Genomic DNA, 26,728 nt, shown 5'->3' on the forward strand with positions numbered 1-26,728 from the left:
AGTTGGTATCATTAGCGAACCAGGTCTTGCATTAGTGTGTCTAACCAGTAGTTGTTAAGATGCATTAGTGAGTCTGGACTTCGACCGTGTCTGCATGTCAAAAGTTTTTGCTTATCATTTTGTGTCGAAAACTACCTGCTTATCATTCTTTGGGAATCATTTGCTTATCATTCTTAGTCTAGAAACGTTTTACTGCATTGACTGCATGAATAGTGTATAGACAAAAAAAAATTCATATCTTAGCGAATCTGTTACAGTAGACTTTGCCTGACAGCTTCCGTAGATTCCTTCGTAACTTATGGGATTTTAGTATTATATATGCATATATAAATTATGTATTGCAGGGTACTAATCTACATCCTATAATCTATTTCTTATCGAATATCCTTCATCTGATCGTACGAGATGAATCCCTCAACCAGTTCGAATTCCTCAGATTCCGATAGCTATTTCGATAGTTATTCCGACAGCTATTCCAACACGAATGTTCACCTAAGCTCTGAAAGTAGCGTCACCATAATGAATTAACCAATCAGCCATCCCCAATTCATCTGATGGGTTCATAGTCGACTTAATCAATGGAGACGTGAAGAAGGCAATTCTTTTCACCAACCGAATTTGCCTCTTGACGAAGAACCCGAAGCACTTACCAGTGAACTAGTCTGAAACATCATTTTCACCCTCATTTCTCGAATATCTCGCCATGATTATATTCTATCTAAAATTCTAAACCTCATTCATCCGCTCGTCCGAACCGACAATTATCCCGGCATAATAGAAGAAGTCAATGAGTTTTGCGCTCGAGTAGTGGCTCTGGAGAATATGGTGCAAAATGTACCAGCTTCAGCAACATCACCGGCACCAACAGTACCACCAGTAACAGCACCAGTACCATCAACAATCCATGCCTCAACATCTCATCCTATATCTCGAGCATAATCATCGTTCTACATGACGTTCTATATCATTTATCTTCGTTCTATATGACGATTATGTAATCTCTAATGTTTTAGAGATTATATATTCTTGTTTAATGGTAAATTAAATGAGTTTAATATCATATTAACTCATTAAATCCATGATTACATCTGAAGAAAATATATATATATATATATATATATATATATATATATATATATATATATATATATATATATATATATATATATATATATTTTCATAAAGATTGTAATTAAAAATTCTTTCGTACAAACTGTTAATGGTGAAAATATTTTAACGGGTAGGTAATACCCGAGGGATATTTAGATTTCACATTAATAAGTTACACTGTACAATCTTCGAATCTGATTCAACAGTCATTCACTATCCTACTTACATCCACAGATATACGAATTCGTTCACCGCAGAATAACCATTTTCATCCAATTTCATATTTGGATTTTGATTTATCAGAATTCAACAAGTGGCATAATGAAGAAAACATTTGAAAAATAAAATTTGTTAGAAACAAACAAATTAACTATGAGAAATTTTGTTAAGAATTCACGCTAACTGTTCCTAGCTAATTATTCCTAGCTAATTGATTACATTTTATTTATCGCAATTTAATTATCGCAATTTACATTCTCGCAATTTTATTTATCGTCATTTAATTTCTGTTATTTACTTTACGCACTTTATTTATCGTTATTTAATTTCTGTTATTTATTTTACGCACTTTAAATATCGGGACACGTATATAAGGTTTTGACATATCATATCGACACATATATATATATTATTTGGAATCACCATAGACACTCTATATGCAGTAATGATCGAGTTCTCTATACAGGGTTGAGGTTGATTCTACAATAATATATATAGTTTGAGTTGTGATAGAGTCTGAGACGTATACGGGTCACGACACGTATTAATTAATTCGAATATTATATATTTCTAACTGTGGACTATCAATTAAGGACTACCAACATTGGAAAATTAAAATGAATTAAAATATTGATTATAACATATGAAACTAAACAATTCTTCAAGTTTGCCACTTGATTTCATCTTAAACCTCATTTGTATCTTGACGATTACAATCTGCGCTCAAACCTTTCATGTAACGACCCGCACTTTTTCGATCGTTCTATACTTTTAAGATTAATATTTACATAAATTAAACCTTACCAACATGATAAGAAATCCAAATTGTCGAGATTTATATTTCCGAAAAGAGTTTTACACAACGTTTGACCGTCTAGTTTGACCGATGATATCACGAACTATACAATATATGATAATTATACGTTTGTGTATATATATGTATATATACATATTTAACATGATTAATGAATGTTTTAATATCTCATTTTGTATTAATGACAATAAGTTATAAGTATATTTTGAAACTACTAACTTAAGTTTTCAAAACGATAACTATACGTAACGTTATTTGACATAAATACTTATGACTTATAATGTTTATACATATATCGTATAAGTAATGTATTTAATCACTTTTAAGGACTTAAATACATAAAACCATATAAGTGTATTCACAAAAGATAGCTATATTTGAATCCTCATTCCATTTTTCACAAAATTTCTATACGTATATCTAGAGTATAAGTACTCGTATCATACCTAGCTTCTATACGTATTTACTATTGGTATATACACATCAAATCACCACCTAACCAGCCCTTGTTACTACCCTAGGTATAAGGTAATTGCTTTTGTATGATTGCTTGACTAATTATACAAGAAAACAACTAAAATTTTTGTCCTTGTACACCATCAAAAACGCCACCATCACCACCTTAAATACTTCCATTCATTTCCCATTTTTGATTCATTTTTACTTCAATATCCTAGCTAAAAACACACACACATTCAAGAGTCTTAAACTCCATAACAATCCAGCAACTTACCAAGAAGATCTAGCCATAAAAACCTTACTTAAACACCATAAGAAAACTCTTACAACAACACTTCAAGAAATCCTTCCAAGAACACAAACTTACTTCCAATCTTTCATTCACTTCCATCACCCTTTTGATTCTAGCTTTTTACTCCTCTTTTACAGCAACCTTGTCCAAGGAACTTGAGGTAGAATCTATGTTCATAACCTTATTCGATTCATATATATATAGCTATCTTATTTTGTGGTATAAAAATTTAACAAACAAGAACATAGTTTGAAAGTTTTCAAACTTGTTTGCAAACTAAATAGATCCTTCTAACTTAACTTTTAAAATACTTCAAGACATGTAATATAACTTAATTACATGCTAATTTAACAAGGTATAACTTGGTTTTTCAGAGAATACCTTAAAAACTATTTTTACGACGTCGGAGTGCAACCGGGGACTGTTTTGGGTTGGATAATTAAAAACTATCTTAAACTTTGAATTGGAGGTTTATGTTCTGGAAAAATGATTTTTACTATGAATATGATAACACATAAAAATTTCATGATTTAATTCAAAGTATAAGTATTTTTAGAAAAATAATCATTTAAGGTTGTTTAAATAAAGGAAAATGTTTAACTTCATAAGTTTCACTAAAGTTTCACCTATGCCGTGTGATTTTGAATACAAACCAAGGTATTTTCAGTTCATAGTCTTAAAGAGGGACTCGATCCAAGGAGATGGCAAGTTGAATCAACGAAAACGGATTTGTAACGAAGAAACTATGACCGAAACAAAATTGGTTATCCAAGACTTGTTTAACTTCGGGATTAATTGGGAAAAATTTAATAAAATCACATATTTCTAAGATAACATGATATTTTATATATATGTACTTATAATTCAATTTTATATGGTTCAGGATCACCCGCAAACAACACGAGAAGATTAATCATAAGATCCCATGTTTGTACGCAACACGTCATTTGACAACACCGGTACTTTATGTACGCAACACGTCATTTGACAACACCGGTACCGTGGGTCAAGATTAATCTCGACCAATACATATACGATGGGGTTTTATTTATTTCGTTGGGGGTTTTATTTATTTCATTGCGGGTATATTAAACATCTAAAAATGAACCATTAAAATTGAATTACTAACAACGAACTGCTAACTACGGACTAAGGAATTATTCAAAGTATTAAAAGTATAACAAGTATATATATGTGACGTTTGTTTAAAAAGAAAAGGTATTGATATATTATATATGGATAGGTTCGTGATATCAACCGGAAGACCAAGTCAAAAATATATATATCTTCGAGACAACAGTGAGTATATAGTCCCACTTTTAAACTCTAAATATTTCGGGATGAGAATACATGTATTTTATGTTTTACATTATGGACACAAGTAACTGAAAAATATATTCTACGTTGAGTTTTACCACTGGCATACTTCCCTGTAGCTTGGTAACTAATATTTACAGCGGTATTGTAAACGCGAATCCTGTTGATAGATCTATCGGGCCTGACAACCCCAACCGGACTGGACGACCAGTATTCAACGGTTGCACAGTACTTCGTTTTGTGACTACACTTGGTACGGTGTAGTAAGATTTCATATTAAAGGGAATATGCGACGTGATTGAATGTTAAGTATGGTTACCAAGTGCTCAACCACTTAGAATATTTTTATTAAACTGTTTATATACGAAATCTTGTGGTCTATATATATATATATTGCTGTCGGCATTAAACCTATATCTCACCAACTTTATGTTGACCTTTTAAAACATGTCTATTCTCAGGTGATTACTAAAGCTTCCGCTGCATTATGTTGAATTTGAGCAGGATCTTGCGTACGCATATTTGTGTCAAAAATAAAACTGCATACCCGAGGATCTGTGTTGTAAAAAATGCTAGAAACCGTGTTGTTATCATTATTTGTAAAGTTTGTAAGTCGAAGATTATCGCTAAACGATAATCTCCTTTTTATTGTCTAAAGCTTGTAACAATAATAATGGTTGTGGTTTGTAATGTGAAATATATGCAGTTTTCTTTCAAAAATGTCTCATATAGAGGTCAATACCTCGCAATGAAATCATACGTTATCTAACGCGTTCTTATGGTTAAGGACGGGTTATGACATGTGGTATCAGAGTGGTGGTCTTAGCGAACCAGGTTTGCATTAGTGTGTCTAACCGATAAGTCGTTAGGATACATTAGTAAGTCTGGACTTTGACCGGGTCTGATTTCGAAAACCATTGCTTATCATTGTTGGTTAAAATTTATATGTAAATATTATGTAAGTACTAATGGGTTAGTTGTTATGTGATAGATGTCGGGCTCGAAACTTATTATCACATTCAGCGACTCCGAATCAGAACCTTCATATGGTGTTCCAGTCATTAACTTATCCGATGACGAAAGTAGTATCTTTGGGGAAGACTCACAAATTCCGGATGAACCAACTATAGAAAAATCGGAAAGTGAACCCGAAGAGGAAAGTGAACCCGAGGAAGAAATACTAGAAATTACGAAAGAAAAGTTCGATCAAGGAAAGAAACGAAAAGCTAATGAATTAGAAAATCCAAATCCCGAGTTTAATGAGAATGATGTGGCACCAATTCCACTAAACACTACCACCCCTATACCCGCTATTCCTATTAGTGCTATCCCGGCATCCAGTTCTTCAGCCCCACCGCCAAAATATAGGCAGACAGCTAGGATAAGCGTTAGGCCATTCATTGGAACTAAACGTCCTAGAAAATAGACCAAACGATGCACTGCCGTATTAAACCATGGGATCATATAATGTTTTGTATAATATTATTAGTGTGGTTTGCTTAATGTTCGATGTAAGATAAGCATATGTAAAATAGTGAAGTATGAAATGCAATAATTTTCCATGGTTAAGTATTATTTAGATTGTAGTAATTGGTTCTGTACTAAGCTATTAAGTATGAACATTAACGGGTAGGTACTACCCTAGATATAATTATAAAACGCTAATAAGAAGAAAAGGCTTTTATAATAATACCTGGTTCATATTATTAACAAGCTATAATGTACTATAAATACGCACTACATCTATAATATTCCATGTGAATAATTATTTTCTTTCATTAGGAAATGGCGCGATTGAATCGAATGACGGAACAAGAAGTCGAGGACTTCATCAACCAGCGAGTGAACGACAGAATGTTATGGGTCGAAGCTGCAAGAGCTGCTGCAGTTAACCCAAATCCTCGTGTAGGATGTACCTACAAGACTTTTCAAGCTTGCAAGCCCTCATCATTCAGTGGAACGGAAGGACCGATCGGTTTAACCCGATGGATAGAAAAGATGGAGACTGTGTTCAAAATCAGTGGTTGTGATGAAAAAGACATGACCAAGTATGCATCGTGCACTTTAAAAGATAGTGCACTCACGTGGTGGAAAAATTACGTGAAGGCTGTAGGAGGAGATGTAGCTTATAATACTCCATGGGAAGAATTCAAAACGATGTTAATCAACGAGTATTGCCCAAGGAACGAGGTTAGGAAGTTAGAAGATGAATTGCGAAGTTTGAAGGTGGTTGGTACTGAAATCACCAACTACAATCAGCGATTCATGGAATTAGTTTTGCTATGTCCTGAATTGGTTCCAACCGAAGCACGAAAGATTGAAATGTACAAAGATGGTTTGCCCTCAAAGGTTAAGGCAAACGTTACAACATCAAAACCTAGGACAATTCATGAAGCTATAACCATGGCAAACGAGCTAATGGATCAGGTCATCTTGGATAAGAAAGCATTCAATACTGAGGTGAAGGTATTGGGTAACAAGAAAAAGTGGAATGGAAGTTATGATCGAGGTAATCAACAACAACCTTTTAAGAAACAAGAAACCACGAGAGGTGCGGGTAGTGGTTCAGGTTTTGGTTACAAAGGACAAAGTCCTTTATGCAACCGATGTCACAAACATCACTTTGGTTACTGTAGTGTGTTATGCACCAAACGTAATCGACAGGGTCATCTTGCGGAAGATTGTAGGGCTCTCGTTACAAATACAAATGGTGCCAAGACTCCTGCCACCAATGCAAATAGAACTGCTTTGGCTACCATTACTTGTTTTGGGTGTGGAAAACAGGGTCATTATAAGAGCCAGTGCCCGAATCCAGAGAAGAATGTTGGACCTGCACGTGGGAGAGCATTTGTTATTAATGCTAGAGAAGCACGTGAAGACCCGGAGCTTGTTATGGGTACGTTTACCATTAATAACTTATCAGCATCTATTTTATTTGATACTGGTGCCGATAGAAGTTACGTGTGTAGAAATTTTTACACTAAATTGAATTGTTCATCATTACCTTTAGATGCTAAGTACATGATTGAGTTAGCTGATGGTAAACTAATTAAAGCCGATAAAATTTGTCGTGATTGTGAAATAAATTTATCCGGAGAAACGTTTAAAATCGACTTAATACCCGTAGAATTAGGAAGTTTTGATGTAATAGTCGGCATGGACTGGATGTCCAAAGTAGGAGTTGAAGTTGTGTGTGCCAAGAAGGCAATTCGTATTCCTTGTAAGGATAAAATGCCGGTGATGATTTATGGAGAGAAGGGTGATTCAAAGCTAAAACTCATTAGCTGTTTGAAAGCCAAAAAGTGTTTAGAAAAGGGATGCTATGCTATTCTAGCACATGTTAATAAAGTCGAAAAGAAAGAGAAGTGCATCAACGATGTGCCTGTGGCAAGAGATTTTCCCGAAGTTTTTCCGGAAGAATTGCCGGGATTACCTCCATTTAGATCTGTAGAATTTCAAATAGATTTAGTACCAGGAGCTGCACCAGTGGCTCGTGCGCCATATAGACTTGCACCGTCCAAACTAAAAGAACTTCAAAGTCAGTTAAAAGAATTACTGGACCGTGGATTCATACGACCAAGTACTTCACCATGGGGAGCTCCAATTTTGTTTGTTAAGAAGAAAGATGGATCTTTTAGGATGTGTATAGATTATCGTGAATTAAATAAGTTAACTATTAAGAATCGGTATCCACTACCGAGAATTGATGACTTATTTGATCAATTGCAAGGATCATGTGTCTATTCGAAAATCGACCTAAGATCGGGCTATCATCAATTACGCGTCAAAGAAGAAGATATACCGAAAACTGCTTTTTGGACACGTTACGGTCATTACGAATTTTTGGTCATGCCGTTTGGATTGATGAATACGCCAGCTGTATTCATGGACCTCATGAATAGAGTTTGTAGTCCATATTTAGATAAGTTTGTTATTGTTTTCATTGATGACATTCTTATCTATTCCAAGAGTGAGCAAGAGCATGAGCAGCATTTAAGGTTAATATTAGAGTTGTTGAGAAAAGAACAGCTATACGCTAAATTTTCTAAGTGTGCTTTCTGGTTGAAAGAAGTGCAATTTCTTGGTCACGTTGTTAGTAGCAAAGGAATTCAGGTTGATCCAGCTAAAATTGAGGCCATTGAAAAATGGGAGACTCCTAAAACACCAATGCAGATACGCCAATTTTTGGGTTTAGCCGGTTATTATAGAAGGTTTATTCAAGATTTTTCCCGAATAGCTAAGCCGTTGACAGCATTAACGCAAAAAGGGAAGAAGTACGAATGGACCTCTGAGCAGGAGAGTGCATTTCAATTACTGAAGAAGAAGTTGACTACGGTGCCTATTTTATCGTTACCTGAAGGGAACGATGATTTTGAGATATATTGTGACGCTTCGCGACAAGGTTTTGGTTGCGTCCTTATGCAACGAAAGAAAGTTATTGCATACGCATCCCGACAATTGAAGATTCACGAGCGGAATTATACGACGCATGATCTAGAATTGGGAGCAGTCGTGTTTGCACTAAAGATGTGGAGACACTACTTGTATGGGGTTAAATTCACTGTGTTTACTGATCATAAAAGCCTGCAACATATTTTTGATCAGAAACAGCTGAACATGAGACAACGTAGGTGGGTCGAGTTAATAAATGACTATGATTGTGAAATTCGTTATCATCCCGGGAAAGCGAACGTGGTGGCCGACGCTCTAAGCAGAAAGGAACGAGAACCAATTCGAGTTCGAGCGATGAACATAAAAATTCGCATGAATCTCAACTCACAAATCAAAGAAGTTCAACAAGAAGCACTTACTAAAGAAAACATAAGAAATGAAATAATGAAGAAGTATGAGAAGCAACTTGTTATACGAGAAGATGGAATTCGGTATTTTGCAAATCGTATTTGGGTACCAAAGTTGGGTGGATTAAGGAAGTTGATATTGAACGAGGCACATAAGACAAGATACTCGATACATCCTGGAGTTGGAAAGATGTATCAAGATCTTAAGACACGTTATTGGTGGCCTAACTTAAAGACAGACGTTGCAACATATGTTGGGGAATGTTTAACTTGTTCCAAGGTCAAAGCAGAACACCAAAAGCCGTCAGGATTACTTCAACAACCAGAAATCCCAGAATGGAAATGGGATGGTATTACCATGGATTTCATCACGAAGTTACCAAAGACTGCCTGGGGATACGACACCATTTGGGTGATTGTTGATCGTCTCACCAAGTCTGCACATTTCTTGCCTATAAAGGAAACGGATAGAATGGAGAAACTATTACGATTGTATATAAAGGAAATTGTTTCAAGGCATGGAATACCTATTTCCATTATATCCGATCGTGATAGTAGATTTACCTCAAAGTTCTGGCAATCACTACAGGAGGCCCTAGGAACTCGTTTGGATATGAGTACCGCATATCATCCGCAAACCGACGGGCAGAGTGAAAGAATGATTCAGACTCTCGAAGACATGCTCAGAGCATGTGTGATCGATTTTGGAAACGGATGGGATAAGTATTTACCGTTAGCAGAATTCTAGTATAATAATAGTTATCATGCGAGCATTGGAGCTGCGCCATTCGAAGCATTGTACGGAAGGAAGTGTAGATCTCCTATTTGTTGGAATGAAGTAGGAGATCGACAATTAACTGGTCCCGAGATCATACACGAAACGACTGAGAAGATAGTACAGATCAAGGAGAGATTGAAAACAGCCCGTAGTCGCCAAAAGAGCTACGCCGATGTCCGAAGGAAACCATTAGAGTTTCAGGTCGGGGACATGGTTATGCTAAAGGTATCACCTTGGAAAGGTGTAATACGATTCGGAAAAAGAGGTAAACTGAACCCAAGATACGTAGGCCCGTTCAAGATCATCGAACGCATTGGACCGGTAGCTTATCGACTCGAGTTACCGCAACAACTCGCCGGAGTACATAATACCTTTCACGTCTCGAACCTTAAAAAGTGTCTTGCAAAGGAAGACCTCACTATTCCTCTTGAAGAAATCCATGTCGATGAGAAACTACAATTCATCGAAGAACCAATCGAAATGATGGATCGTGAAGTTAAACAGCTCAAGCAGAGCAACATACCGATCGTTAAGGTTCGTTGGAGTGCTCGAAGAGGTCCCGAGTTTACGTGGAAACGAGAGGATCAGATGAAACAAAAGTATCCACACTTGTTTCTCGATGACGCAAAATAGGTACAATTTTAAAATTTCGGGACGAAATTTATTTAACGGGGAGGTAATGTAATGACCCGCACTTTTTCGATCGTTCTATACTTTTAAGATTAATATTTACATAAATTAAACCTTACCAACATGATAAGAAATCAAAATTGTCGAGATTTATATTTCCGAAAAGAGTTTTACACAACGTTTGACCGTCTAGTTTGACCGATGATATCACGAACTATACAATATATGATAATTATACGTTTGTGTATATATATGTATATATACATATTTAACATGATTAATGAATGTTTTAATATCTCATTTTGTATTAATAACAATAAGTTATAAGTATATTTTGAAACTACTAACTTAAGTTTTCAAAACGATAACTATACGTAACGTTATTTGACATAAATACTTATGACTTATAATGTTTATACATATATCGTATAAGTAATGTATTTAATCACTTTTATGGACTTAAATACATAAAACCATATAAGTGTATTCACAAAAGATAGCTATATTTGAATCCTCATTCCATTTTTCACAAAATTTCTATACGTATATCTAGAGTATAAGTACTCGTATCATACCTAGCTTCTATACGTATTTACTATTGGTATATACACATCAAATCACCACCTAACCAGCCCTTGTTACTACCCTAGGTATAAGGTAATTGCTTTTGTATGATTGCTTGACTAATTATACAAGAAAACAACTAAAATTTTTGTCCTTGTACACCATCAAAAACGCCACCATCACCACCTTAAATACTTCCATTCATTTCCCATTTTTGATTCATTTTTACTTCAATATCCTAGCTAAAAACACACACACATTCAAGAGTCTTAAACTCCATAACAATCCAGCAACTTACCAAGAAGATCTAGCCATAAAAACCTTACTTAAACACCATAAGAAAACTCTTACAACAACACTTCAAGAAATCCTTCCAAGAACACAAACTTACTTCCAATCTTTCATCCACTTCCATCACCCTTTTGATTCTAGCTTTTTACTCCTCTTTTACAGCAACCTTGTCCAAGGAACTTGAGGTAGAATCTATGTTCATAACCTTATCCGATTCATATATATATAGCTATCTTATTTTGTGGTATAAAAATTTAACAAACAAGAACATAGTTTGAAAGTTTTCAAACTTGTTTGCAAACTAAATAGATCCTTCTAACTTAACTTTTAAAATACTTCAAGACATGTAATATAACTTAATTACATGCTAATTTAACAAGGTATAACTTGGTTTTTCAGAGAATACCTTAAAAACTATTTTTACGACGTCGGAGTGCAACCGGGGACTGTTTTGGGTTGGATAATTAAAAACTATCTTAAACTTTGAATTGGAGGTTTATGTTCTGGAAAAATGATTTTTACTATGAATATGATAACACATAAAAATTTCATGATTTAATTCAAAGTATAAGTATTTTTAGAAAAATAATCATTTAAGGTTGTTTAAATAAAGGAAAATGTTTAACTTCATAAGTTTCACTAAAGTTTCACCTATGCCGTGTGATTTTGAATACAAACCAAGGTATTTTCAGTTCATAGTCTTAAAGAGGGACTCGATCCAAGGAGATGGCAAGTTGAATCAACGAAAACGGATTTGTAACGAAGAAACTATGACCGAAACAAAATTGGTTATCCAAGACTTGTTTAACTTCGGGATTAATTGGGAAAAATTTAATAAAATCACATATTTCTAAGATAACATGATATTTTATATATATGTACTTATAATTCAATTTTATATGGTTCAGGATCACCCGCAAACAACACGAGAAGATTAATCATAAGATCCCATGTTTGTACGCAACACGCCATTTGACAACACCGGTACTTTATGTACGCAACACGTCATTTGACAACACCGGTACCGTGGGTCAAGATTAATCTCGACCAATACATATACGATGGGGTTTTATTTATTTCGTTGGGGGTTTTATTTATTTCATTGCGGGTATATTAAACATCTAAAAATGAACCATTAAAATTGAATTACTAACAACGAACTGCTAACTACGGACTAAGGAATTATTCAAAGTATTAAAAGTATAACAAGTATATATATGTGACGTTTTTTTAAAAAGAAAAGGTATTGATATATTATATATGGATAGGTTCGTGATATCAACCGGAAGACCAAGTCAAAAATATATATATCTTCGAGACAACAGTGAGTATATAGTCCCACTTTTAAACTCTAAATATTTCGGGATGAGAATACATGTATTTTATGTTTTACATTATGGACACAAGTAAATGAAAAATATATTCTACGTTGAGTTGTACCACTGGCATACTTCCCTGTAGCTTGGTAACTAATATTTACAGCGGTATTGTAAACGCGAATCCTGTTGATAGATCTATCGGGCCTGACAACCCCAACCGGACTGGACGACTAGTATTCAACGGTTGCACAGTACTTCGTTTTGTGACTACACTTGGTACGGTGTAGTAAGATTTCATATTAAAGGGAATATGCGACGTGATTGAATGTTAAGTATGGTTACCAAGTGCTCAACCACTTAGAATATTTTTATTAAACTGTTTATATACGAAATCTTGTGGTCTATATATATATATTGCTGCCGGCATTAAACCTATATCTCACCAACTTTATGTTGACCTTTTAAAACATGTCTATTCTCAGGTGATTACTAAAGCTTCCGCTGCACTATGTTGAATTTGAGCAGGATCTTGCGTACGCATATTTGTGTCAAAAATAAAACTGCATACCCGAGGATCTGTGTTGTAAAATATGCTAGAAACCGTGTTGTTATCATTATTTGTAAAGTTTGTAAGTCGAAGATTATCGCTAAACGATAATCTCCTTTTTATTGTCTAAAGCTTGTAACAAAAATAATGGTTGTGGTTTGTAATGTGAAATATATGCAGTTTTCTTTCAAAAATGTCTCATATAGAGGTCAATACCTCGCAATGAAATCATACGTTATCTAACGCGTTCTTATGGTTAAGGACGGGTTATGACATTTCATGATTCTTGAAAATATCTCAAACGAGAGGATGAACCAACCGCACTTCATCTACGGGAGAAAAGATTGATGCATTTAGTTATGCATCTAAAAAACTCTCGAAAACTGAGTAAACGTTTAACACATAGCTGTGTTAATTCCTTTAGTGTTATTATTACCCAAAATAACTTTGCAATCCCTTTCCAAATTAACAAATTTTGTCACAGCTCCAGCAAGCCAACTTTGACTTTTTGTTCGAAACAACCTTATTATAACCTTGATTTATATGTGTACTCTTTTATTGTTACCGGAGAACCTTTTATTATATTCCACCATATTACCAGCAGATGTACCAGCAACCTCGTCGCTCCTTGGTTTAAATCTCTCCGGCAAATCACTAAATTTATCTATTGAAGTCTCATCATGTACTCATCCGCACCTTGTAACGAGAATTGCCGTACCAAATACCGAGAATCAGTAATCAATATTTTGAAATCTCGCAGCATGTCTATATCAACAGTTAAATGCAAACATATAACATTTATCTCTTAGAATTATGATCTTCCATTCTGAAATTCTGAAAAAAAAAACTGAAATACAGCAGCACAAACTGTACACGACCTTAACTGTCGAAAATTTGATGATAAAGAATGGAGTTTTGGAAACACACAATAGAAAATTTAGTACCAAAAAGTGGATTATGCGAAACTATGAAGGAAGCTTGGACAAATCACAAAGAATAAGTTTGACTTCAAAGAATCTAAATGATTCTATTTCTGATGAAATTTTTAGCGAATACCTTGCTTCCGAATCTAAACCCTTACAGATAAATCTTCTTCATCATCCATCAATATTAGAAATTCCAAGATATCATCGTATCTTTTATTATAAATATCCTCCATATTTCTGAAGATATTTTCATAACTATTCTTATGTGAAATCATTAATCTCTTCGTGCTACCAGAGTTACATCATATAGAAACTGGTAGTTTCTATATTCTGTAAACTTTCGAGCTTAAAATATGAATGTCATTGAAGTAATGTTGGGAACTGATGCATGAGTTAGTATAATATAATGACACTTGATCAACGTGATTATATTACAGTAATTCATGCTGAGTTTCTAATGGGACGTGATGATTCACAGAACATAACGTCATCATGTACCATGTTACATAACTCTTTCATTCTACTCAACTCCTGAACAAATCAAGAAAATGTATTCTTGATGGTTCTATCTTCCGTGATGTTGATAAATTTGAAAATCAAATCGTGCTATTACATTCCTTCCTGCTTAGAACATTATAATCATTCGAAACTCTATATCTACAAATTCTGGACCATTATTCGCTTGACTTGAAGTCGGGAAGAGAAAACAAAAGCATAGAGCTTTGAAATTTAAGGGAGAATATAAAGCCCGATAACAACACATAAATTACAAACCGTGTATATCAATGTTTATCGCAACATAAATACACGGGAGAATTAAAAACATTATAATCCCAAGGGTGAAGTATAAGAAAGCAGATTCCTCTGGTGGAAGTTGGAAAAGGAGAATGATTGTTGCGATAGTAAGGATGAGGACAAGGATCAAAACTGGATTAAATATTTTCAGAATCTTTTGGATGTATGAAACAAGAAGGAAAGTATAGGAATGGTGAGAATAATGGAATGGAAGAGTTTAATTTATAATGGAAATATCAGACAGAGTAATCGAAGCAGATCACCGTATTTAATTAGAGAGATCTTACTTTCCTTATTCGCCGAAGAATCAGATCTTATAGATTTCCAAGATTTCCTTTTAAATCCCTTGAATTCCGGAATTCAACCAAGACAATGTCAAAAGGTAAGGCGCACCTTATTTTCTAATTTCCACCGTGACTACATCAAAAGTTAAATCTCTATCTCAATCTGTTGTGAAAGCTTCATTCGTACACTTCATCTAATCGAATCGTTTTATCTATATTAGTCAACAATGATAAAACTCAATTTATCAACTCATATTTGTCATGAAAACATTTTTACTGTTAGTCATGACCACCTCACTCAAATTTCGGGACAAAATTTCTTTAACGGGTAGGTACTGTGATGACCCGAGAATTTCCGACCAAATTTAAACTTAATCTTTATATATTTCCGACACGATAAGCAGATTCTGTAATGTTGAAATCTTAAAAACTTTGAACTATGTTTAATATATTCATTTGACCCTTGACTATTCCCGACGATTCACGAACAATTGTTTGTAAATAAATATAAGTATGTAAATGTAAGTATATGTATATTAAATTGAAATTATAAAATATAATTTAAGCAATTGAAATAAATATGTAAAATAGAATACAAAATAATTAAGTGTGAATTTAAAATGAATCTATATATAATTATATAAGATTTCCATGTAAAATTATCATTATATGTATACTGTAATATATATATATATATATATATATATATATATATATATATATATATATATATATATATATATATATATATATATATATATATATATATAATTAAATAATCAACATGTGTTATTATTAGATAGTTAATAAATATTACATAGTTAATAATATCAACATATTAAACTTACTTACAAAATAAATTATAATGGCTATATTAATATTATTACTACTTTATTAAAATCAATATCAATATTAATATCAATATTAATAATATTACTATATATAATATATGGATATAAAATTTGATACATTTGATTTGCTATAATATAATTATTACTAATATTGTTGTTATCATTATTAATAACATTATTAATATAATTAGTAGTAAAAATTATGATTAATATTATTACTATTTTATAATTGCCATTATCATCAAAATTATTATTATTATAAGGATTATTATAAATAATACAAATCATTTTTGTTATAAAAAAAATATTAATTATTAACACATTATTAATAACTATTAGCGTTATTATCTATTACCATTATTATCACTAATATAATTATTAATATTATTTGTATATTATTATTATTTGTTATTATTAATATAGTTATAATTATTAATTTATAAGAATAATTAATATACTGATATATAAAAATATATAGATATATATAAAGTCAGATATATATGTATTGAAAGATGTAGATACATTCATGAATCAATTACAGATCCTTTTCAACTTTAAATTTTTTTTTCTTTTCTTTTCTGTACTATCGATTACATACTCACTATCAAACAGCCTGTGATTAACCCTACAAGATCATGTATTTATCTGCTTTAATATTTTATTCATCTGATTAATACTTCTGTCCTTCTTGTCGATAATCTGTTAAACATCCACCTCAATAAATCACTACAAAACAATATACATGGAAGAGAAGTACTACGATATATTCAATTAACTCAGACACAACCCACAAAATTATGAAATTTGGTTTTTTTTTAAACAGAAAAATAGTTACAGCATATTTTCTCTGTTCTTCATCTTTTTCATGATAATTCGAATTCAAAATCAAACTCTAAATCTGTTAATGCAGTGTTGTTAGGAATCTCATGCTTAAACTAATTTCAAAGTTTCAAATCCTAAATCGTTTTATCAAGAACGAATTTTAGAGTCAAACTTTTAAAACAAAAAGTCAAATGATCCGTTCCTCTCAAAATTCGAAGTTGTTTTAATATTTTAGGATCGATTGATAATTTCTAAAGTTTCTATGTATGATTTCAAACATAATTCATGTTGTAATTTTTATCTAAAAACGTCTCAAATTCGAAATCAAATTTTTGTTTTTCGTTTATTTCTCAAACACAGCAACGACTGTTAATAATTTTTTTTATTCAATTCATTTAATCTAGTCGTATCTGGTTTTATTGTAATATCGAATCAACACAAATAATGGATACAGAGACAAACATACAGATATGGTTGTGTGTCGATTTGGGTTTTTGGAGGAAAAAGATGAAATAAGCATACAGACATGATGAATATATAGATAGGGGTTATGTTTAATTCAAAAAATTAAAAATAGTTCGATGGTTAGAGAGTGGTGTTGGTGACCGGGAGGTCTCGAGTTCGAGTCCCGGCGATGGCGTTCTTTTTATTGAGCTTTTCTTTCAAAGGTTGTAACCATCTATTTTATTTATTATTATTATTATTATTATTATTATTATTATTATTATTATTATTATTATTATTATTATTATTATTATTATTATTATTATTATTATTGTTGTTGTTGTTGTTGTTATTGTTGTTATTAAGTAAATTATTAATATCATTACTAAAATTAATATGATTTATGTTATTGTCATTATCATTATTAGTATTATCGTTATTAATAATATTTTTATCTTTAATCTAGTCTAAATTAGTATCATTATCAATATTAGTAGCATAAACATTATTAACCTTATTATTGGTAGTATGATTTTTTTTTTACTATTGTTATTATTAACTAATGCTAACACTACTAGTATTATATTTATTAAAAGTATTATAATTAGTATTGAAAACATAGTTATAAGTATTATAAATATTAGTATTATTATTATTATTATTACCATTATTACTAAAGTAGCTTTATTTTCAAACCTGTCGTTGTTGTTAAGACTAATATTATCATTAAAAGTAACATCTTTACTATCATTATTATTATTAGATGTATAATCAATATCATTATTATTAAAAGTACTATGATTATGACAATAAAAGTTTTAAAGATTTTATCATTAAGATTATAAGAATATATCTAAACGAATGGATTTTAAAACTATAGATAAAAACTTTAATTTAATTGAATTAATAATTATTAGCATTATTATTAATACATTATTATTATTATTATTATCAAAAATTATCTTTTTAAACAGATAAATATTTTATACTTATTACATATACTAATATTTCACATAACTATATAAATAAAACTTACTAATATTATTTATTTAAAAACATTCATATAACAAACTATTGATTTTAAAATTAACACTAAACAATAATGTATAAATAAATATGGATATATTTAATATACTAGATAGATATTAATCATTTTGAATATACACGCCATTAAATATGTAATATATAAATCAAGATATAATAAATAAATTTGTTCGATTACGATTATGTGTATTAATAAATATACAAATGACATAGGTTCATGAATCCGAGGCCAACCCTATACTTGTTCAATGTCGTCATATGTATTTTTACTACAAAATACATTAGGTGAGTTTCATTTGCCCTTTTACTTATTACAAATTTTGGGCTGAGAATACATGCAAATGCTTTATTAACTGATTTACAATATTTATATGCGTGAGTTTCATTTGCCCTTTTTACTTATTACAAATTTTTGGCTGAGAATACATGCAAATGCTTTATTAACTGATTTACAATATTTATATGCGTGAGTTTCATTTGCCCTTTTTACTTATTACAAATTTTGGGCTGAGAATACATGCAAATGCTTTATTAACTGATTTACAATATTTATATGCGTGAGTTTCATTTGCCTTTTTACCCTTTATATTTTTGGGCTGAGAATACATGCGTGATAATGCTAAAAACGAACATATATTTCATAGCATTATTCCTCAAGAAAGACAAGCTTTTAGTTGCAATTGTTCTATTTACAAGTGATATTCGTTTAAATAATAAAAGGTGAAGACAAAAGACAGATTCGACGAATTGAAGACGCAAACGACCAAAAAGCTCAAAAGTACAAAAGACAATCAAAAAGGTTCCAATTATTGATAAGAAACGTCTCGAAATTACAAAAGTACAAGATTCAAAACGCAAAGTACAAAATATAAAATTGTACGCAAGGACGTTCGAAAATCCGGAACCGGGACCAGAGTCAACTCTCAACGCTCGATGCAACGGACTAAAAATTACAAGTTAACTATATATATAAATATAATATAATATATAATTAATTATATTAATTATATTTATATTATATTTATAAATAAAAACCGTCGGCAGAGAAAGACTCCAAGGGACTGAGCTGTAATTTCATTCTCCGCGACTCGCGGAGTTTGAAGGCAAAAATGCCGCGAGTCGCGGAGCCCCAAAAGTCGACTTTTCCTATAAAAGCAACCGAATTCTGATCGCAAATCATCATCTTTTTCTTCCTCATTCATACGTAAAATTTATATTTATATTTATAATTTATATTTTAATTTTAATTATAATTCTAATAATAAGGGTATGTTAGCGAATGTTGTAAGGGTGTAAGTCGAAATTCTGTCCGTGTAACGCTACGCTATTTTTAATCATTGTAAGTTATGTTCAACCTTTTTACATTAATGTCTTGTAGCTAAGTTATTATTATGCTTATTTAAAACGAAGTAATCATGATGTTGGGCTAATTACTAAAATTGGGTAATTGGGCTTTGTACCATAATTGGGGTTTGGATAAAAGAACGACACTTGTGGAAATTAGACTATGGGCTATTAATGGGCTTTATATTTGTTTAACTAAATGATAGTTTGTTAATGTTAATAATAAGATTTACAATTGTGCGTCCTTATAAATTACCATATACACTCGATCGGACACGATGGGCGGGGTATTTATATGTACTAATAATCGTTTATTTAACCGGACACGGGAATGGATTAATAGCCACTAGAATAATTAAAACAGGGGTGAAATTACATTCAAGGGTAATTGGTGTAATTGTTAATAAAGTAGTAAAACCTTGGTTTACACGCAGTTGATAACCTGGTGTATTCATTAAACAAAGTATTAAAACCTTGTTACAATTCGAATCCCCAATTAGTTGGAATATTTAACTTCGGGTATAAGAATAATTTGATGAGGACACTCGCACTTTATATTTATGACTGATGGACTGTTATGGACAAAAACCAGACGGACATATTAAATAATCCAGGACAAAGGACAATTAACCCATGGGCATAAAACTAAAATCAACACGTCAAACATCATGATTACGGAAGTTTAAATAAGCATAATTCTTTTATTTCATATTTAATTTCCTTTATTTTATATTTAATTGCACTTCTAATTATCGCATTTTTATTGTTATTTTATCGCAAGTTTATTTTATCGCACTTTTATTATCCGTAATTTCATTATCGTTATTTACTTTACGCTTAAAATTAAGTCTTGTATTCATTTATTATTTTACATTTGGTTTTAACTGCGACTAAAGTTTTAAAATCGACAAACCGGTCATTAAACGGTAAAAACCCCCCTTTATAATAATAATATTACTTATATATATATTTGTATTTTTATAAAAGTAAACTAATATAGCGTTGAGCTTTGTTTAAAAAAGATTCCCTGTGGAACGAACCGGACTTACTAAAAACTACACTACTGTACGATTAGGTACACTGCCTATAAGTGTTGTAGCAAGGTTTAAGTATATCCATTCTCTAAATAAATAAATATCTTGTGTAAAATTGTATCGTATTTAATAGTTTTTCCTGCTAAAATTAATAACTATTTTATATACACCCCGCTGCACATCAAGTATTTTTGGCGCCGCTGCCGGGGACACTCTTAAACGCCGGAAGCGCAACGCTAATATATATAAAAAAAATAAAAAATTTAGTTAACTTTTATTAAAATTCGTTTTTGTAAAAATACGTTTTAATTATTCAAAAATATAAAAAGAAAAACAAAAATATAAGTATTTTTAAGATTTTGTTAAATATTTAAGTTTTATAAGTTTCTTTATTTTTATTTTAGTTTATAAAAATATAAGTTTTATTTAAATATCTTTTATTTATATAAAAACAGAAAACAGAAAATAAAAAAAAAATAAATAAAGAAAAAACGCGTCGAATTTAATAAGCTGTCATCTGAATTTCTGAACCCCGCGACTCGCGGGGTTTTCTGCATTAATTACCGCGACTCGCGGAGTGACTCTGACACGCGACAGAACCCTAATTCAGCATTAATTACGGGTTATTTAATAATTATTATTATTATTAACCCTAATTATTATTATTATTATAATTAATTTTATTTTAACTTTTACTTTTTATTTAATTTATGTATTTAGTATTAATTAGTTTTATTAAATTGTAAAATTAATAGTTTTAATAAATAAATAATATAAAAATAATATTTTTATAAAAATTGTAATTTTTACAACTTTTTGTATATTTTTATATTTTGTCCCTTTTTAATCGTTTTAGCGTAATATTTGTATTTTTCGCTCATATTTAATTTTAAACTTAGTTTTTGCTATAGTTATTTTTACTCCTAGATTTTTAGGCCTTGCCGTAGAATTCCTTAAGTGCTTTTTCTTTAGACTAAGATTTAGGTACTTTAGAATTTTGCGACGCCTTTTTAAGTTTTAGTTTCTTTTTAAGTTATTTCCATTTGGGATTTAGTTTTTCCTGTAAGCTTTAATATTTTTAGACACCTTTTACTATGTATCAATTATCATTCCAATTAGTAATTTCAATTTGCGATTATAATTTTAAGTTAGTTGTAGTAATAAGATTAGGTTAGTCAAGTATTTTTAAGTTTTTATAAGTTTCTTTTATTTTTTTTCGTCACCTTTTATTTTTCAACCATTTTTCTTTTTCGACCTTTTGCGACGAACTCTTTTTCTCTCTTATTTCTCGCTATTCTAGTTTTTAGGACATAGATTTTTATTCTACTTCTTATCTAAATTTCTTAAAATTACGAAAATTTATTTTGAGTGGTTAAAGTAATAGACATCAAAATTTTCTGGTTCGTAGTAATAGTTGGATTTGTACGTGGACCGGGTTATTGGAGCCAAACAGTCCTCAATTATATTGAGACCAAACGAATCCTGCCCCTCTGCTGCATCTTTTGGCTATTCGAAACGTGGGCAAAATCAGAAAAGTCTATTGGTTGGATAACTTATTATAATTTTTCTTTCCTTTTTAAAACTAATAGGATATTCAGTGAATGCACCGAGCAAGACGTTCATCACCTTTTGTACGTTCACCACCTGTAACTAGATCAAGACATTTAGCAAATATTACCGCCGTTGATTTTTCTTTAGAATCGTCATCCAGTAGACCAAGTACTTCAGTTCAAATTTCCGATAATCCATTTTTTGAAACCAACCTCACAATTGAGAATCCGGAAAATATTCAGGAACGGTTCGTAGATCCTGAACCACTAAACTTTCCTCCGGAACCACCAATCATTCAAACAGAGATTGTTGAGGAACGAACCATTAAATCAGAATCATCTAGTGATACCGATTCAACAAATTCAATTATGGAGAATCTGGAACCTTTAAGTATGGAAGACCGAATGAGAGCTAAACGCACTGGCCAAGGTCACGCAATTACTCATCCAGACATTAATGCACCAGATTATGAAATTAAAGGACAAATTCTACACATGGTGACTAATCAATGCCAATTTAGTGATGCGCCGAAGGAAGATCCAAATGAACATCTACGTACCTTTAATAGGATCTGCACACTATTTAAAATCCGAGAAGTGGAGGATGAACAGATATATCTCATGTTATTTCCCTGGACTTTAAAGGGAGAAGCCAAAGATTGGTTGGAATCGTTACCTGAAGGGGCGATCGATACATGGGACGTTTTAGTTGACAAATTTCTTAAACAATTCTTTCCTGCATCTAAAGCCGTAAGACTTCAAGCAGAAATTGTTACGTTTACACAGAAACCAAATGAAACTCTATATGAGGCGTGGACTAGATATGGAAAGTTGTTAAGAGGATGTCTGCAACATGGTTTAGACACCTGTCAAATAGTACAAATATTCTATCAAGGATGCGACATCACTACAAGAAAAGACATAGATATAGCAGCTGGTGGTTCTATTATGAAGAAAACCGAAACTGATGCTTACAAAATTATTGATAACACTGCTTCCCACTCACATGAGTGGCACCAAGAAAAAGATATCGTTAGATCATCTAAAGCAGCTAGAGCCGATTCTAGCCATGACTTAGATTCTATTTCCGCAAAGATAGATGCTGTCGAGAGACGAATGGAAAAGATGACTAAGGATATTCACTCAATACGAATTAGTTGTGAGCAGTGTGGAGGACCACATTTGACAAAAGATTGTCTCAGTATTGAATTAACAATGGAACAAAGAGAGAATATTTCATACATAAACCAAAGGCCTGGAAATAATTATCAGAATAATTATCAACCGCCAAGACCGATTTACAATCAAAACCAGAATTATAACCGAAATATTCCATACAACAACCAACAAGGTCCTAGCAATCAACAAGTATCCAATAATACTTACAACCAGCAAAGACCTAATTTTCAAAACAAACCACCACAACAAACCGATGATAAAAAGCCGAATTTAGAAGATATGATGACGAAGCTAGTTGAAACTCAAACACAGTTTTTCACATCTCAGAAACAAACCAATGAACAAAATGCTCAAGCATTTAGAAATCAACAAGCTTCTATTCAAAATCTGGAACAAGAAGTGAGTAACCTAGCACGGTTAATAGGTGAAAGAAAACCGGGAAGTCTACCTAGTGATACAAATGCTAACCCCCAGAGTGAAACAGCTAAAGCCATTACCACAAGAAGTGGTACAACACTTAAACCACCTGAAATACCTGTAACTTCTGATAAAGCTATTCCTACTCCACAAGAACCACAACCTGATCAAGATAAGGAAAAAGAACCGGTAGTTGAGAAGGTTAATGAAGATAACACAGTTAAGGATAAACCTTATGTTAAACCATACCAACCACCACTTCCTTACCCAAGTAAAATGAAGAAAGAGAAACTTGAAGCCGAGCAATCCAAATTCTTGGATATGTTTAAACAGATAAATGTAAATCTTCCTTTCATTGATGTGATTTCAGGAATGCCTAGATATGCTAAATTCTTGAAAGATCTAATCTCAAATAGAAAGAAAATGGAAGAACTCTCGGCTGTTACTATGAATGCTAATTGTTCAGCAGTGCTGTTGAATAAGATACCAGAAAAATTATCTGATCCAGGAAGTTTCACAATTCCATGTTTTCTGGGTAGTCTTAGTTCAATAGAAGCATTGGCAGACTTAGGTGCTAGTATAAATCTAATGCCGTATTCACTATACGCTAAACTAGACATTGGAGAATTGAAACCAACCAGAATAAGCATACAACTAGTCGATAGATCAATAAAATATCCTAGAGGGATAATGGAGAACATGCTAGTTAAAGTTGGTACTTTAGTATTTCCAGTAGATTTTGTTGTTCTGGACATGGAAGAAGATTCTCAAGTTTCTCTCATATTAGGAAGACCATTCTTAAACACGGCTAAAGCAATGATAGACGTGTTCGGTAAGAAATTGACCCTAAGTATAGAGGATGAGAGTGTTACCTTTTCAGTTGATAGAGCAATGCAACAACCACAATCTGCAGATGATACATGTTATTATATTCAAACTATAGATGCACATGCAGAATTATTAGAAGAATTTCCAGAATTACAAGGAACAGGAGAATGTTCTTTAGGAGAAGGTAATGAACCAATTGATGAAGCTGAAATGTTAGCTACACTAATAGCTAATGGATATGAACCAACAACAGAAGAAATTCAAATGCTAAAAGAAGAAGACAGATATCGATACAAATCATCGATAGAAGAACCTCCGAAATTAGAGTTAAAGCCACTTCCAAACCATTTGGAATACGCTTATTTACATGGTGAATCTGAATTACCTGTAATAATATCATCTTCTCTTACTGAAAATGAGAAATCACAACTCATTTCTGTGTTGAAAGCTCATAAACCAGCCATTGCATGGAAGATTCATGATATTAAAGGAATAAGTCCTTCGTATTGCACACATAAAATCCTTATGGAAGAAGGTCATAAAACGTATGTGCAATGCCAACGAAGACTAAATCCTAATATGCAAGATGTAGTTAAGAAGGAGATTATTAAACTGCTAGATACAGGTTTGATATATCCAATTTCTGATAGTCTATGGGTAAGCCCAGTTCAATGTGTACCTAAGAAGGGTGGCATGACTGTCATCACAAATGAGAAAAATGAGCTTATTCCTACTAGGACTGTAACAGGATGGCGTGTGTGTATTGATTATAGAAAATTAAATGACGCCACCAGAAAAGATCACTTTCCCTTACCTTTCATAGATCAAATGTTGGAAAGATTAGCCGGAAATAGTTACTATTGTTTTCTAGATGGATTTTCCGGATATTTTCAAATTTCAATAGCACCCGAAGATCAAGAGAAAACCACATTCACGTGCCCTTATGGTACTTTTGCTTACAAACGCATGCCATTTGGACTTTGTAACGCCCCTGCAACCTTTCAAAGGTGTATGATGGCGATTTTTCATGACATGATAGAAGAATGCATGGAAGTATTCATGGATGACTTTTCAGTCTTCGGTGATACATTTAAATCATGTCTAGTTAATCTGGAACGAATGCTAATTAGATGCGAAAAATCAAATCTAGTACTTAATTGGGAGAAATGCCATTTCATGGTTAAAGAAGGCATCGTTCTTGGACATAAAATTTCAAAAGAAGGAATTGAAGTGGATAGAGCTAAAGTAGATGTAATTGCTAAACTTCCACATCCCACCAATGTTAGAGGAGTTAGGAGTTTTCTAGGGCATGCCGGTTTTTACCGACGTTTCATAAAAGATTTTTCTAAAATTGCCACTCCTATGAATAAACTCCTAGAAAAGGATGCTCCATTCATCTTTTCAGATGAGTGTATCAAATCTTTTAATATTCTTAAAGAGAAACTCACTAATGCGCCGATCATGATAACACCAAATTGGAATCTACCATTTGAACTAATGTGCGATGCAAGTGATTTTGCAATGGGAGCCGTTTTAGGACAAAGGATTGAAAAACGATTTCAACCTATATATTATGCTAGTAAGACGTTACAAGGAGCATAAACGAACTATACAACTACTAAAAAAGAACTCCTTGCTATTGTCTTTGCTTTTGAAAAATTTCGATCATATCTCGTTCTAGCAAAAACGGTGGTCTATACCGACCATTCTGCTCTTAGATACCTATTTTCAAAACAAGATGCTAAACCAAGATTAATCCGTTGGATCTTACTCTTACAAGAGTTTGATATTGAAATTTGAGATAAAAGAGGAGCAGAAAATCTCGCCGCTGATCATCTTTCTCGTCTTGAAAATCCCGAATTAGAAGTTCTAAATGAATCGGCCATACAAGACAACTTTCCTGATGAATATCTATTGAAGATAGATTATAAAGAAATCCCATGGTTTGCAGACTATGCAAACTACTTAGTTTGTGGATTCCTTGAAAAAGGATTATCGTACCAAAGACGAAAGAAATTCTTCAGTGATATAAAACACTATTTTTGGGAAGATCCACATCTGTTTAAAAGTT

This window comes from Rutidosis leptorrhynchoides, chromosome 4 (genome assembly GCF_046630445.1).
Source record: "Rutidosis leptorrhynchoides isolate AG116_Rl617_1_P2 chromosome 4, CSIRO_AGI_Rlap_v1, whole genome shotgun sequence".
NCBI classification, from domain to species: Eukaryota; Viridiplantae; Streptophyta; class Magnoliopsida; order Asterales; family Asteraceae; genus Rutidosis; species Rutidosis leptorrhynchoides.